We start from the raw sequence: 12538 nt of genomic DNA on the forward strand, positions 1-12538 counted from the left end.
TGCAGGCTGTTTTGCTGAGAGGTGGTTATCAGCAGCTCCCTGAGAATCTAAGACGTCTTCAGTCAAAAAGAAATATGTAAATAAAGTCCGGCCTGCCCCATTGGGGCAGAGGGGGAGGCAGAAGCGCCCCAAGGGTAATCTGTTGTCAGGACATGGCAGTGGCTCCTTGGTCGTCCTGTGGTTGCACTGGAGCAGGGTGCTGCCTGGGTGCCCGGCCTGGCCCAGCTGGGAAGGGCAGAAGCCTCAGCAGCCCTCGCTGCCTTGCCTCTTCCACAGCCCCCAAGCCGCGCAGCAGCCTCCGTGCCTCTGCAGCTTCCTTCTCCAGTGGATACCAGACCACAGGTAAGCACTAGGTGCCAAAGGCTCTGGTTTCGATTCTTAGCCCCACAGCTTGTGGCCTGCCAGCAGCAATAGATGGGGCCGTGCTAGAAACAGCTTGGGTCAGACCAGGTGTTAATTCCAGCCAGTGCCTCAAATAGGTGTGAAGGCTCTCCACGGGCATGCTTGCTGCTGCCACCTGTGCTCGTGCTTCAGGGAGCCTCTCTGCCGCTTCTCTACTGACTGGACTCCTTGTCCACATTCCCCCTGCTTTCCATACGCCATAGCTGCGGGATGATGCAGTGAGGTGGGGGTTGTCTTGAGGCTTGGCCAAGTTGGTCCCAGCCTGAATCGTGACAGGGAAAAATTCTGTGTGGATTGACTTACTTCAGGCTTAACGGCCTGAAATGATGTTTGCAGCAGGCCGGGAGGCAACTTCTGTAATTTGTAGCACTTCCAATGCTTTTGTAGGCTGCTTGGGTGGGTCCAGTACTGCCTGGGTGTTTCTGTACTGGGCCATGCTCTAAATCAGCCTGCCAAGGGCTGTCACAGTCAAGTGATGGTAGGGAACATTATGAAAACAGATCATTTCACCCACTTTTTTGGCACGTCCCTTGGCAGAGTAGCTGGAGCTGTGCTAGGAGCCTTCTTTCTCTCGCTAAAGAAAAGTAAAGATTTCAAACCTGTGCAGCAGGACCTCCTGAATTCTGCTTTTCCACTTGACCTTTTTCTGGGTTCTGAGTTGGAAAGTTTGTGATGTTTGTGGTTGTTCTGAAAGCAGTGGCTTGGGTTTATTTGTGTTCTGATTGTGTAGCTTCTAGAGTTAACTTTGGTAGCGTATCCAAGTTTTTCTTTGCAAGCCTGAGGTCCATGTTCCGGTGGTTTTGGAGAATAAAATGGGCTTGATATTACTCTCATATTGACATCAGGATGGGGGATTTACAAAAAAACACAAGATGCATGAGACTTGGCAGTAAATGGGTGAAAGGTGGATTAACATCCCTTCACAATTCTGCCTGAAGTGAGCTCATGGAAATTCTCAGGTAACTCTAAAAGGTCACTAGGTTGCAGTAGGAACCGTTGGCTCGCAATAATATTGCGGTTTATTTGTACTTTGTTCTTTTGGAAATTCTAGCATTGCAACAGGAAATTAATGTTTTCTTATCTGAAATTGAAAAAAAAACAAACAACCCCAATATTTTGGAAAATATTCTTAAAATGAGAATTCTGAAATTCTGTTTTGGGGGGAGGGTGTTGAAATGTTACATTTCAATAATGGTATGAAACTTTTTTTAAATTAATAGTTTAACGTACTAAATAGAACTAAGGCACGTGTCTGCTCTTGTGAATAAAGAGACAGAGGGCAAAACAATTGACATAGAAATGTCAATGTCATTTTAGTTTAAAATGCCTATATGCCTCTACATGTCTCCATGAAATGCTGAGCTCATGACAAAGTGTTTTGGTGTGGGGTTTTTTCTTTCCTTTTTCAGTAAAGTATTCATTTGAAGTGTTTTTAACAGCCAATCTCTCTACCTCTCCTGCCCCCTCCTCCCCCCTTTTTTTTTATCTGCCATATGCTGCATGTCTTCTTGCAAGATCACTGGGGATAGATGATATCTAAATATACTTCTTCTCAGTTTTAGCACAATGTGGCTCTGATCCTGACTGGGACTTGAATGTTCTTCAGGATAAAAATGTTAAGGAATATGATGCCATTTGTGAAATGGACCCTTTGTGAATGTGGGAGGTGTTTTGATCCTTCAGCAAAATCGGTATTTCTCAAAAAAGTCCTGATATTTCAGCTGACTAAGGTATCAGCCAAAACCATGGGATATTAAGTAATATGGATATGAAACAAGTGTTTCTGCTTTTTAATCAGGTTTCATATATATGGTATATTCTCCTGTTCTGCTATGAATAGTACATCACCTAAATAAGGATTTCAGCACAGATGTTTGGACTGCATTTAAAAATTTAAAGTTGAAATAAGGAAAAGAAAACATAGAAATATAATAAACACATCTAAAATGCCTTTTAAACTTTCTTCCATACCAATAAAAGCACTTCCTCCCATCATGTATGGTTTCTAAGTATCTCTGCTGTGTGTCAACGCTGGCACGTTGAAGGAGCTGTGTCTACGGGAAGTGTCTGGTTTAATGGAGACTGCCCGATGTGTTTGCGCTGTGCTGTGGTTTGATCTTGAGTAGGACCTGTGGCTACCATGGGTCCCTGAAAGCAGGTGAGAAGGAGCCATAAACTGAGGCAGCAGTCAGAATTGCTGAGTGGAATCGGAACAGAGCACATACAATGCCTGGGTATTTCCTGGATAGATAAGAGTAAGCGGGATGTTTGACTGAGCTCTGTTCTGTCCTGGTCTGAAAAACCCAAGATTTTTCAATATGATCTGTTCTTCTGTTGTTTATAATTATAATGGGATCTAGAAATCCAAAAGCAATTATCCACAGTATTCAGTGTAATGGGTAGGGATTCTGGGGCAAGCCTAGTCCAGCTAGCTTGGATACTAGAAGCTGTACAGCACAGAAAGGAAGAGCTGATAGCAGCAAATAGTGGCTTCCTAATACTGTGCCTGGGCTGCTTCCTGAGCTGGCTCAGGTTTCTCTATATGCTACAGTTCATGCAATCTAGACATAAGTTTGTATTGCCCAAGGCGTTATACGAAAACTTCAAAACATGAAAGGGAAAGAAAGATTATGAGAAGAGGATATTCTGACAGAAGAGGACTTGGCTTGGATTTACTGGCAAGGTCCTGAACAGGCTGAGGTCTTGTATGTCTCCATCAGGGTCCTACCTGGTAGACGATACAGCCCCTTTGTAGCTTGTTGCCTAATCGTTCAGTAGATGAAGGGCATGGAGGTAAATAAAGCAATGCAGAAACCTGTAAGCCCCTTGACAGAGTGGAGTGGATAGCAGTTTTGGGAATGGCACACAAGTTTCATCTTCTTGTTTTGTTGGGGTGTGCTGCAAATTACAGACTACGGAAAGGAGAGCTCAGTGAGATCCCAAATGTAGCCGAAACTGGTTTTAAGTCTAGACTACAATTATTGCAGCAGGATGGAGGGAAATGCAGTTTATACCTAGCCTTATGACTACTTTTGTAGTATTTCTGTGTATGCAGAAGCACTTACATCTGGCAATTGTGTGCTGCCTGAGAATGCACAGTAGTAACCTGTCTTTAGTGGGACTAATAAGAGGTGGACTAATAAAAACCAGAAATATACTTGCACTTACTAGATGAGCATGATTTCCCTTTTCTTTACCGTCTTACCTTTTTACTTCCTTTGCTATTGAACGTGAACTGTTTTGGATTTGTAGGTGTTCATTTCATTATGTTACAGTTTCCTGGCTTTTCTCTGCAGCAGAGGAATCTCGAAGTGTAGTGGGCTTTTGTTTTAAATATTAGTAATGAATAAATAAATAAAATTTATTTATTTCTTTTAACGTACACGTTATTTCCATGTAGAATTCTGGGCTTAGTATTTATATAAAGTAAACAATAATTTCTAACTTGGGAATGTTATTGTTCATGTAACTGCAACTTCCTGGAAGAAATAAGATCAGATTTACTGACTCTTTTTAAGGATATTTTGATTCTTCTTTCTAAGTTGAGCAACTGTTGTGGGGTATTTTTGGTTGTTGTTGATTATCTTCTATTACTGCTCACATCTTAACTTGGCAGCTAATTCTGTGTCCCTTACATACCATGCTGTTCTGGATCCGTTGCTTGTGGGTGGGTGGTTTTTTGCTAGCCATTTTTTCACGGCTCACATTAAATCTTTTTCCCATCATTACATCTACCTTTATCCATCTTCCCAACGAGACACATTAGTGGGAACACTCTTGTATAACTGAATTGGGGTATAGAAGTTCGGGTTTTATATCTATCCAACATGAATTCTGTAGAACTGAATGCACTGCTGGACCTACCTGCATTGAGCTGGGGCTAGCTACAGGTACAGACCTGCAGAGTCCCAGGTGTCTAGGAGGACTGCACAAGAATTTACCAGCCTAATTTCCACCTGATTTCCCCTGACTAGTGGTACGGAAGACTACCAGATAGTAATAGGAAAGGACAGTCTGTAGGGAGTCATGACTATGGGCCTGTAAGTAGAATTTTGGTCCCTGAGTCTGGGTTTTGTCTTGCAAGGAAATCCAGGCCTTATAATGTCATTACTAAAATTTAAAAAAAAAAACCCCTGGTTCACTGAGTCCAGTTCCTGCTGTTACGGGCACCCGACATCATATAATAGTGCTCATGTATTAACCAAGTTCTATCTTCAGGGTTCTTGCCTCTGCTTCACCCATCTGAAGTCTTGCTTTCCTGGTGGTGAGGAACCTTCCAATTTGACAGAGACGGTGTCACAAGTGTAGCCATACTTTGTTCTTATACCAGTTAAAATCATTGTAAATTTAAGAAGTTCCTGTCTTTTTCAAGACTTACTGAATCAACAAGAGGGACGCTTACAGTCCCCTCAGAATGCAAATAGCCAGAGCTCTTTCTGGTGTCCTGTCACATGAGTAGTTGTCTCTTCCCGCAACCATTTCTGGTGAGGCCTTTAGACTTAATGCTGACGATTTTTGTCTCTGTGTCCTAGGTGAAATGTTGACTTGTGTAGTAGTCTGGTCTTTGTGTAATGCTCATTTTGTCCTTCGTAGCAAATTTCCTACCCACCTTAAAGTTCTTAATTCCCACCTCCAGTGTCCTAAGCAACACCAGTGCATGCTGTAGGGTACTCAGCAATGTTGAGCTAATGTATTTCCTTCATCTAGAAAATGAGCTGCTATGTTGAGAAAGAATGTCATGTTGGTCTGATGTGTTTTTCTTTTTGGTGCTGGCAAACTGATGTTGTGTTTTATTCTGTTTTCCTTTAGCCTCTTTCTGTAATTATGCGTCCCTTTACAATGTGTTCTAACACCATATGTTGCTACTGAGGTGATTTTTATGAGCAATAGCTGCCCAGATGACTTGGTTTTGTTTGCCGCTTCCTCTGCCTGTTTGGCAGAGTTTCTGCCAAGTTGCAGCTTTTGTTGAATGTTTTCAGATCATACACCACCCTATACTTAATAGTTTTATTAAAGGCCTTACACCTAGCTATGCAATTTTATTTGCCAGTTCTTAAACAATCCACAGATGGCAATTTTTGAGGTTTTTCTAGTTTCAAGTGGATTAAGTTCTTTGAGTTTTGCTGCTGTTTTCATGCTCTCTGCCTCATAAGCACCTTGGATTTCCCAAGCTGTAAAATAAGAAATTGAATTCCATTTGGAGACTATTGAAAGTTGCCTGTAGGATCTTGGATGCTTTGCACAAGTGTTGTGGGATGCTGAAGTGAAATTTTCGTTTCATTGTTTAAAAGTAAGGATAACGTTGCCATGGAAAAGTCTGAAACTGTGTCTTGATTTCTTTTCCACGCTAATGGAATATTCCTCCTGCTCCTCCTCTATACCACTCTGTGTACTCATTCACACTGGCTGGGAGCGGCAGTAATTCCTCTTCCCAGTGCTCACCCCATCATTCAGTCGCATACTATCTGACGGGCAACCCTTCCAGGCACCTTGTCCGTTTGCTCAGGAGGAGGGTTGTGCCTGTGCTGCTGTTGTGCCGAACTCCGTCAATAAAAAAGGAAGCAGTTTCTCTGCTACCTCTCAGGATTTTACAAGTACAAAAAGGGCAAAACCACATGGCTGAGTAATGAAATGTGGTATTTCCCAACCGATGGTAGACCCCAAAAGATGCTCTCTGAATGCATATATGTCGTGGTTTTACCCCAGCCGGCAGCTGAGCACCACACAGCCGCTCGTTCACTCCCGCCCCATCGGGATGGGGAGGAGAATTGGAAAAGTTAAAGTGGGAAAACTCGTGGGTTGAGATAAAGACAGTTTCATAGGTAAAGCAAAAGCCGCGCGCACAAGCAAAGCAAACCAAGGAATTCATTCACCACTCCCCATGGGCAGGCAGGAGTTCAGCCATCTCCAGGAAAGCAGGGCTCCGTCACGCGTAACGGTTACTTGGGAAGACAAACGCCATCGTTCCGAACGCCGCCGCCCCCCCACCCCTCTCTTCCTCCAAGCTCCTTATAAACTGAGCATGACGTCATATGGTATGGAATATCCCTTTGGTCAGTTTGGGTCACCTGTCCTGTCTGTGTCTCCTCCCAACTTCTTGTCCACCCCCAGCCATCCCGCTGGCAGGGCAGTGCAAGAAGCAGAAAAGGCCTTGGCCCCGTGTAAACACTGCTCAACAATAGGTCCATAGAACAAAAACATCTCTATTATTATCAGTGCTGTCTCCAGCACAAATCCAAAACATATCCCCACACTAGCTACTATGAAGAAAATCAATCCTCTCAGCTGAAACTAGGACAATATAGTAAAGCCAGGATGGGTTAGATGTGAATGATGGGAAGAGCCAGACTGACTCACTTTTGGTACGTTAAAATGGTTTGTGCAGTTGCCAGTTCACAGTGTGTTAAAGTCCATTCAGGGTCATAAACAGTCATAGTGAGGTGAGCAAAGCCAGCTCCTTTCTGGTTTCACTGGGGAACTACAGAGTGGGCAAGAACAGGTAAGAAGATAACGGCACCACAAAAAAAAATGTATTTGCGGAAGAGTTGTGAATTTGCGTGGTAGTTCTTTCACTGACGACTTCTCTTAATTTTTTTTTTTTTTTTTTAAATTGAAGCTTAGCAGGTGGCCACATAATCTGTTGTTGAGACTGTAAAGATGGAGGCTGAGGGGACTTCTGGAAGAACTTGGCATACCCTGACAGGGGACCAGTACAGTGCATTTCTCCTTTCTTCCAGTCCCTCTTTCCTTTCCATCTGCCCTCCCAAAACCCTACAGAGCAGATACAAACCCCATTAAATTCAGGCTGCTGTTTACAGAGGGAGGCTGGAGGGCTTCGAGCAACTACAATTTTTGAAGCTCATAAAGCATCAACTGTCTGGCAATGGTGTTTTCCTCTTCCTTTTTCCTCCTGAATTCCTCTAGGGGCTAGGACTGAATCTTAAAAACTTTACAATTTTAGAATTTAAGATTTTAAAATGTAGCGTTTTCAAATTGACAGCAGTGAGGAGGCAAGGGTTGTCGTTCTGAACAGGAGAATTTATGCAGTGGGGATGATGCTATTGCTTAAATAACTGCCTGCCCGTAGACCCTTCTGTTTGGATTGCTCTTGGAGTGGCTTATTTGAGTCTAATGTTTTTTGTTGCCAAGCCAACTTCTTTAGCCTTTTACAGAGCAGAAAAGGAAAGCCTTGCTCACATTTTGAGGACTATTTGAAACCTACCGTTGCCTCAAGCTTTAGCTTCCTGTGTTGTGCGGTAGAGTGTCTGATAATGAAAGATGAAAGCTTTCTATTTTTGTCTTGTGAATGTAGCTCGTGTTTCATGGGCCAGATTGGTTGATTTTTGTGTGTTCCTTTTCAGTGCTGCCTTTAGCTTGGGGAAGGAGGGAATAGCAACTTCACTGGGATGCTAAATTTAGAGCAGTTGGAAAAAGTGAGGATGTGTATCCGGGGTCTTCCCAGCTTTTCAGACTCAAGGCACCTGAAGAGGCTGGTGTGTGACCAAGCATGTCACGTGGGAAGGATGGTGTCTGGGCACCAGAAACCCCCATACCCTTCACCCCAGTGAATATCACAAGTGGGAAATCTGTGCACCCTGTGTCATATAAAGAGAATCTTTCTCTCTCTGTCATTTAAAGTATATGCTGCAGAGATAGCTGTCAGTGGTGTGTTCTGATCTAGACAAGCTTAAAATACACACTTTAAAAAAATATGATTGATTCTGGGTGTGTTTTAATTCTGTGTGCCTAGTACCCTAAAGAACTTGATATAAAATTCTTTATTCACATAGAAGTATTCTGGAAGATGAGGGACAGCAGATTTGTGTTTTGTTTTGTTTTTTTTTTCTAGCTATGCAAAGTACAGAGATAATGTTAAATGGAAAGGGGAGAGTGCAAAAAGAGGACCTAGAGGAGAGGCCATGATGTTCTATGCCTTGGGTGTCTGTGGTGGGTTGACCCTGGCTGAGGGCCAGGTACCCACCAGAGCCGCTCTATCACTCCCCTCTTTCATTAGACAGGTGAGAAAAAGTACAATGAAAGAAAACTTACGGGTCGAGATAAGGACAGGGAGAGATCATTCTCTAATTATCATCACGAGCAAAACAGACCGAACTTAGAGAGGGAATTCATCTAATTTATTACTAAGCAAAACAGAGTAGAGGAATGAGAAATAAAACCAAATCTTAAAAACACCTCCCCCCACCCCTCCCATCTTCCCGGGCTCAACTTCACTCCCGGCTTCAACCTCCGCCCCCCCCAGCGGCACAGGGGGACGGGGAGTGGGGGTTACGGTCAGTTCATCACGCGGTGTTTCTGCCGCTTCTTCATCCTCACGGGGAGGACTCATCGTTCCCCTGCTCCAGCGTGGGGTCCCTCTCACGGGAGACAGTCCTTCACGAACTTCTCCAACGTGACTCTCTCCCACGGGCTACAGTCCTTCACGAACTGCTCCAACGTGAGTCTCCTCCACGGGGTGCAGACCTTCAGGAGCAAACTGCTCCAGCGTGGGTCCCCCATGGGGTCACAAGTCCTGCCAGCAAACCTGCTCTGGTGTGGGCTCCCCTCTCCACGGGTCCACAGGTCCTGCCAGGAGCTTGCTCCAGCGCGGGCTTCCCACGGGGTCACAGCCTCCTTCAGGTGTCTCCACCTGCTCCGGCATGGGGTCCTCCACGGGCTGCAGGTGGAATCTCTACACCCCCTCATCCTCCCTCCATGGGCTGCAGGGGGACAGCCTGCTTCACCATGGTCTTCACCACGGGCTGCAGGGGGATCTCTGCTCCGGCGCCTGGAGCACCTCCTGCCCCTCCTTCTGCACTGACCTTGGTGTCTGCAGATGTTCTTACATCTTCTCACTCCTCTCTCTGGCTGCAAAAGCTCTCTCTAACTGTTTTTGTCTTTCTTAAATATGTTATCACAGAGGTGCTGATTGGCTTGGCCTTGGCCAGCAGCGGGTCCGTCTTGGAGCTGGCTGGCATTGGCTCTGTCAGACACAGGGGAAGCTTCTAGCAGCTTCTCACAGAAGCCACCCCTGTAGCCCCCCCGCTACCAAAACCTTGCCACGCAAAACCAACACAGTGTCATGTATGCTCTGCCTTAAATTTATTGGGGAAACTTGCTTATCTGAACTGTAGTTATCCAAGTGCTTTTACTGTATGAGTAGAAAAGCAAAATATCATTTGTATTTTCTTTCTCTAAGACCTATAGCGTAGCTGTAGAATTAATATTTTTTCATTATAGCTGTGTGTGTTGGGTTGTTCTCCCACCTCAGTTTGCTCTCAGATGTTGATATTTCCACATTCTTTTTTAGGATGATGGATACCTTCATTAAAAACATGTCTGCACAAGTATTACAGAATGAAATACCGTGTCTATTCACGCTATGTTCCTGCTGTAGGAATTTTTCTGTGGAGACAGAAGCCTGCATACTTGTGTGTCCGGTCTCAAGTGCTCCAGAGCAGATGCCACCCATGTTTTGCAGGAGACCATGGTCCAGGATGCAGTTCTGTCTGCAGACCCCAGCCAAAAAGTTCTGTAACTCAGCCTTCCCTCCTTTCTCACTCAGCTGTTCACTGCTATCCCTTCCCAACCTGCCAGTGTAACTCCTCAGCAAGTGTGATCTGTGGGAGAAAATAACTGCCCAGGCTGTTCTGGCAGAACTTAGGTTAGGTGAATGCTATTGGATTTCACCTCTTTCTGAACACTGATACACCTGGATGGCATTGCACACTGAGGGCAGCTTAGATCCTTTGCAAAATAGTGCTGGTTTTCTTACAAGATAATTAGGTTTGTTAACATTTATAAGTAGGTGCTACTTTTTGTGATGGTATGTCCAAACTACAGCCTCAGAGTCAGAATGGCTAAGATGTTCTGTACCATGCTGCCCTGTTCATGATTAACTGCCTAGCATCATTAGCATATTTACAGTAGGCCCTATTTTTTGTGATGGCATTATCCAAACTACTATCTTGAGGAGCCATGTGTCAATTTTTCTTTTTTTAAAAATCTCCTTGGCACTGCTGACATAAGGCAGCAGCTTCTAGGTAAAGCTGCCGGGTTGCAAGCATGTGTGAGAAGAGTTCAGCTTGCGTAGGCTTTCATCCAGCGTTAATAGCTCCTTGTTCAGGCCCTGGGTGTGTAGTACAGAAAGAAGCGCTCAGCTGCTTGGGCAGCCTTTCCTGCTGAGAGAGGTGATGTTCTGTGGAAAAAGCCGTATCTCTCATGAGAGCATCTGGGAAGGTTTTATTTAGCTTCCCAAGTGTACCTTATTTTCTAGAAAGCAAGAGCTGCGCTAGGGCACACACGGTCATCAGTGGTTTCCTTGCTTTAGGTGAGAAAATCCACGGTGATTTTTTTGACTTTTTCTACGACAAACTCACAGACTAGGAAGATGGAGTACAAATGATGAACAGTGATGCTTTGTATGAGAGCTAACTTCATGTTTGTTCTGCAGTATGAGCTCAGTCCTTGTTTTTACCTGGTTATGAAAATAGAAATTCTTACGTTTTGCTATTTCATACTTGTAAGGTAGCATAAAGGGCATCTTACAGGGTATCTTTTTGATCCTGCTTGTTATAATTCAAGGTACTGTATTCAGAAGACATATAAAAGTACATTTTAATCCAAATCAAAATGACAAAAGGGAGTATATGTTGGAGAGCTGTATTTGGACTATACTTGCAGTGAGTTGCTGCTTTGTTCTCCAAGTGCTTTGAGACAGAACAGGCTGTTGCTGTTACACGAGACCTTTGTACACTTATTCTCTGCCTCTCCCCAGCAGTTTAGGAAGCTCATGTACCCTGATGTGATATGTGCTTGAACTAGCATCTTGGTAAGCAAAACAGGTTACGTTGAAGTCATTGACGGGAGCCAGAGAGGAGCATCAAGTGCACGCTGTGCCTTGTGGAGGATACGCGTAAAGGAGGCCCTGTGCCCTGCTCTGAAGGGACCGTGTTCGTGAGTACCCATCCGTATTGTGCACAAGTGTGCACACATGCATACATGTTCACAGATAATTGCCTCCATGAATGGAATTGGAGAAAGCTGACTGGATGTCTGGCTAAACAGTTACTGAACCTGGTTAAGCTATTGCAGGTGAATCATTCACAAAAATCATGGGTTGTTTTCAGAGAGTTGGTTAAGTCTGCCCTGCTTGTTTGGCATGAGGTAGGGAGTTGTTTTGCGGCGCATTGCAGGCTGGTTTTGTTCAGCTTCTTACCTGCAGCTGTTACTTTTCCACATGTGCAAATTTTTTCAACGTTGCTAGAACTAAATGTTTTTCCTCTTAAATAAAATATGTCCACAATTAAAAAAAAAAATAAAATTCCTCAGTGAGCCAGGTTGCTGGTGGCCATGGGATTGCTGGAGGATGGCCAGTGTGGCTTGCTGACTGAAGATAAGAATTGGGCAGTGGCAGCATGTAAGTCTAGAAATGGGAATCCTGGTGGTACTTGGCTACACACAGCTAGAACCACTTTGTGAGCAGTCTGAGTGCCATAAAACAGCTGATGAGGTGTCTCTATTTGAAAGATGGTTTTGGCTTACAATCCACAGCCGCTGTCCTTGAGTTACAGAGCAAACTTTTAATTAATACTTGCATTTTGTTTTGTAGGATTGCTCAGGATAATTTGTGCTCTTCCCTTTTTCCTGTCTTCCTTCACTCTTACACTATGTGGTGCAGTTATTTCTCTGCAGTCTTACTGTTTTCTGTCAGCTTTCTTCTCATTCTCCTGCTTGCTGCTGAGAGCCATAGGGAAGGGGATTCAGCTCCTCCACCTGTACGCTGTGTCAGTAACTGAAGCTGCCTCTTCAGAGCGGAGCAAGAAAGGGAAACGCTGGTATCCGTAATGGTATCTATAAACTCAGAAGTCAGTAAGGTCCCACGCTGCATCAGTGTGACATTTCCATTGTTAAAGGGGGTTTCTCAGAATGGGGAAGAGCCCTGTCCGAATCAGGTTTAGAAGCAAAAAGGGCTGTGTAAAATTACAGGCGAGCTCTTAGCAGTCAGTACCTGTTTTGTTAATGGTTCCACCTTTATGACAGATTAGATTTCTGGAGAGACAAATGACTATAGGAATCAACTGGGAATTACTGCTGTAAGTGGAAACACCCACAATCATTAATGAATTCTCAGTGTAAC

General features: G+C 44.2%; 1 protein-coding gene across 2 annotated transcripts in view; it reads left to right on the forward strand.

Moving 5' to 3' along the window:
- The window catches only part of CARMIL1 (capping protein regulator and myosin 1 linker 1), a 193814-nt gene that overhangs the window by 46891 nt on the left and 134385 nt on the right, over positions 1 to 12538 (forward strand). The gene's annotated exons all lie outside the window — the stretch shown is intronic.

This window comes from Balearica regulorum, chromosome 2, assembly GCF_011004875.1.
Source record: "Balearica regulorum gibbericeps isolate bBalReg1 chromosome 2, bBalReg1.pri, whole genome shotgun sequence".
Lineage (NCBI taxonomy): Eukaryota > Metazoa > Chordata > Aves > Gruiformes > Gruidae > Balearica > Balearica regulorum.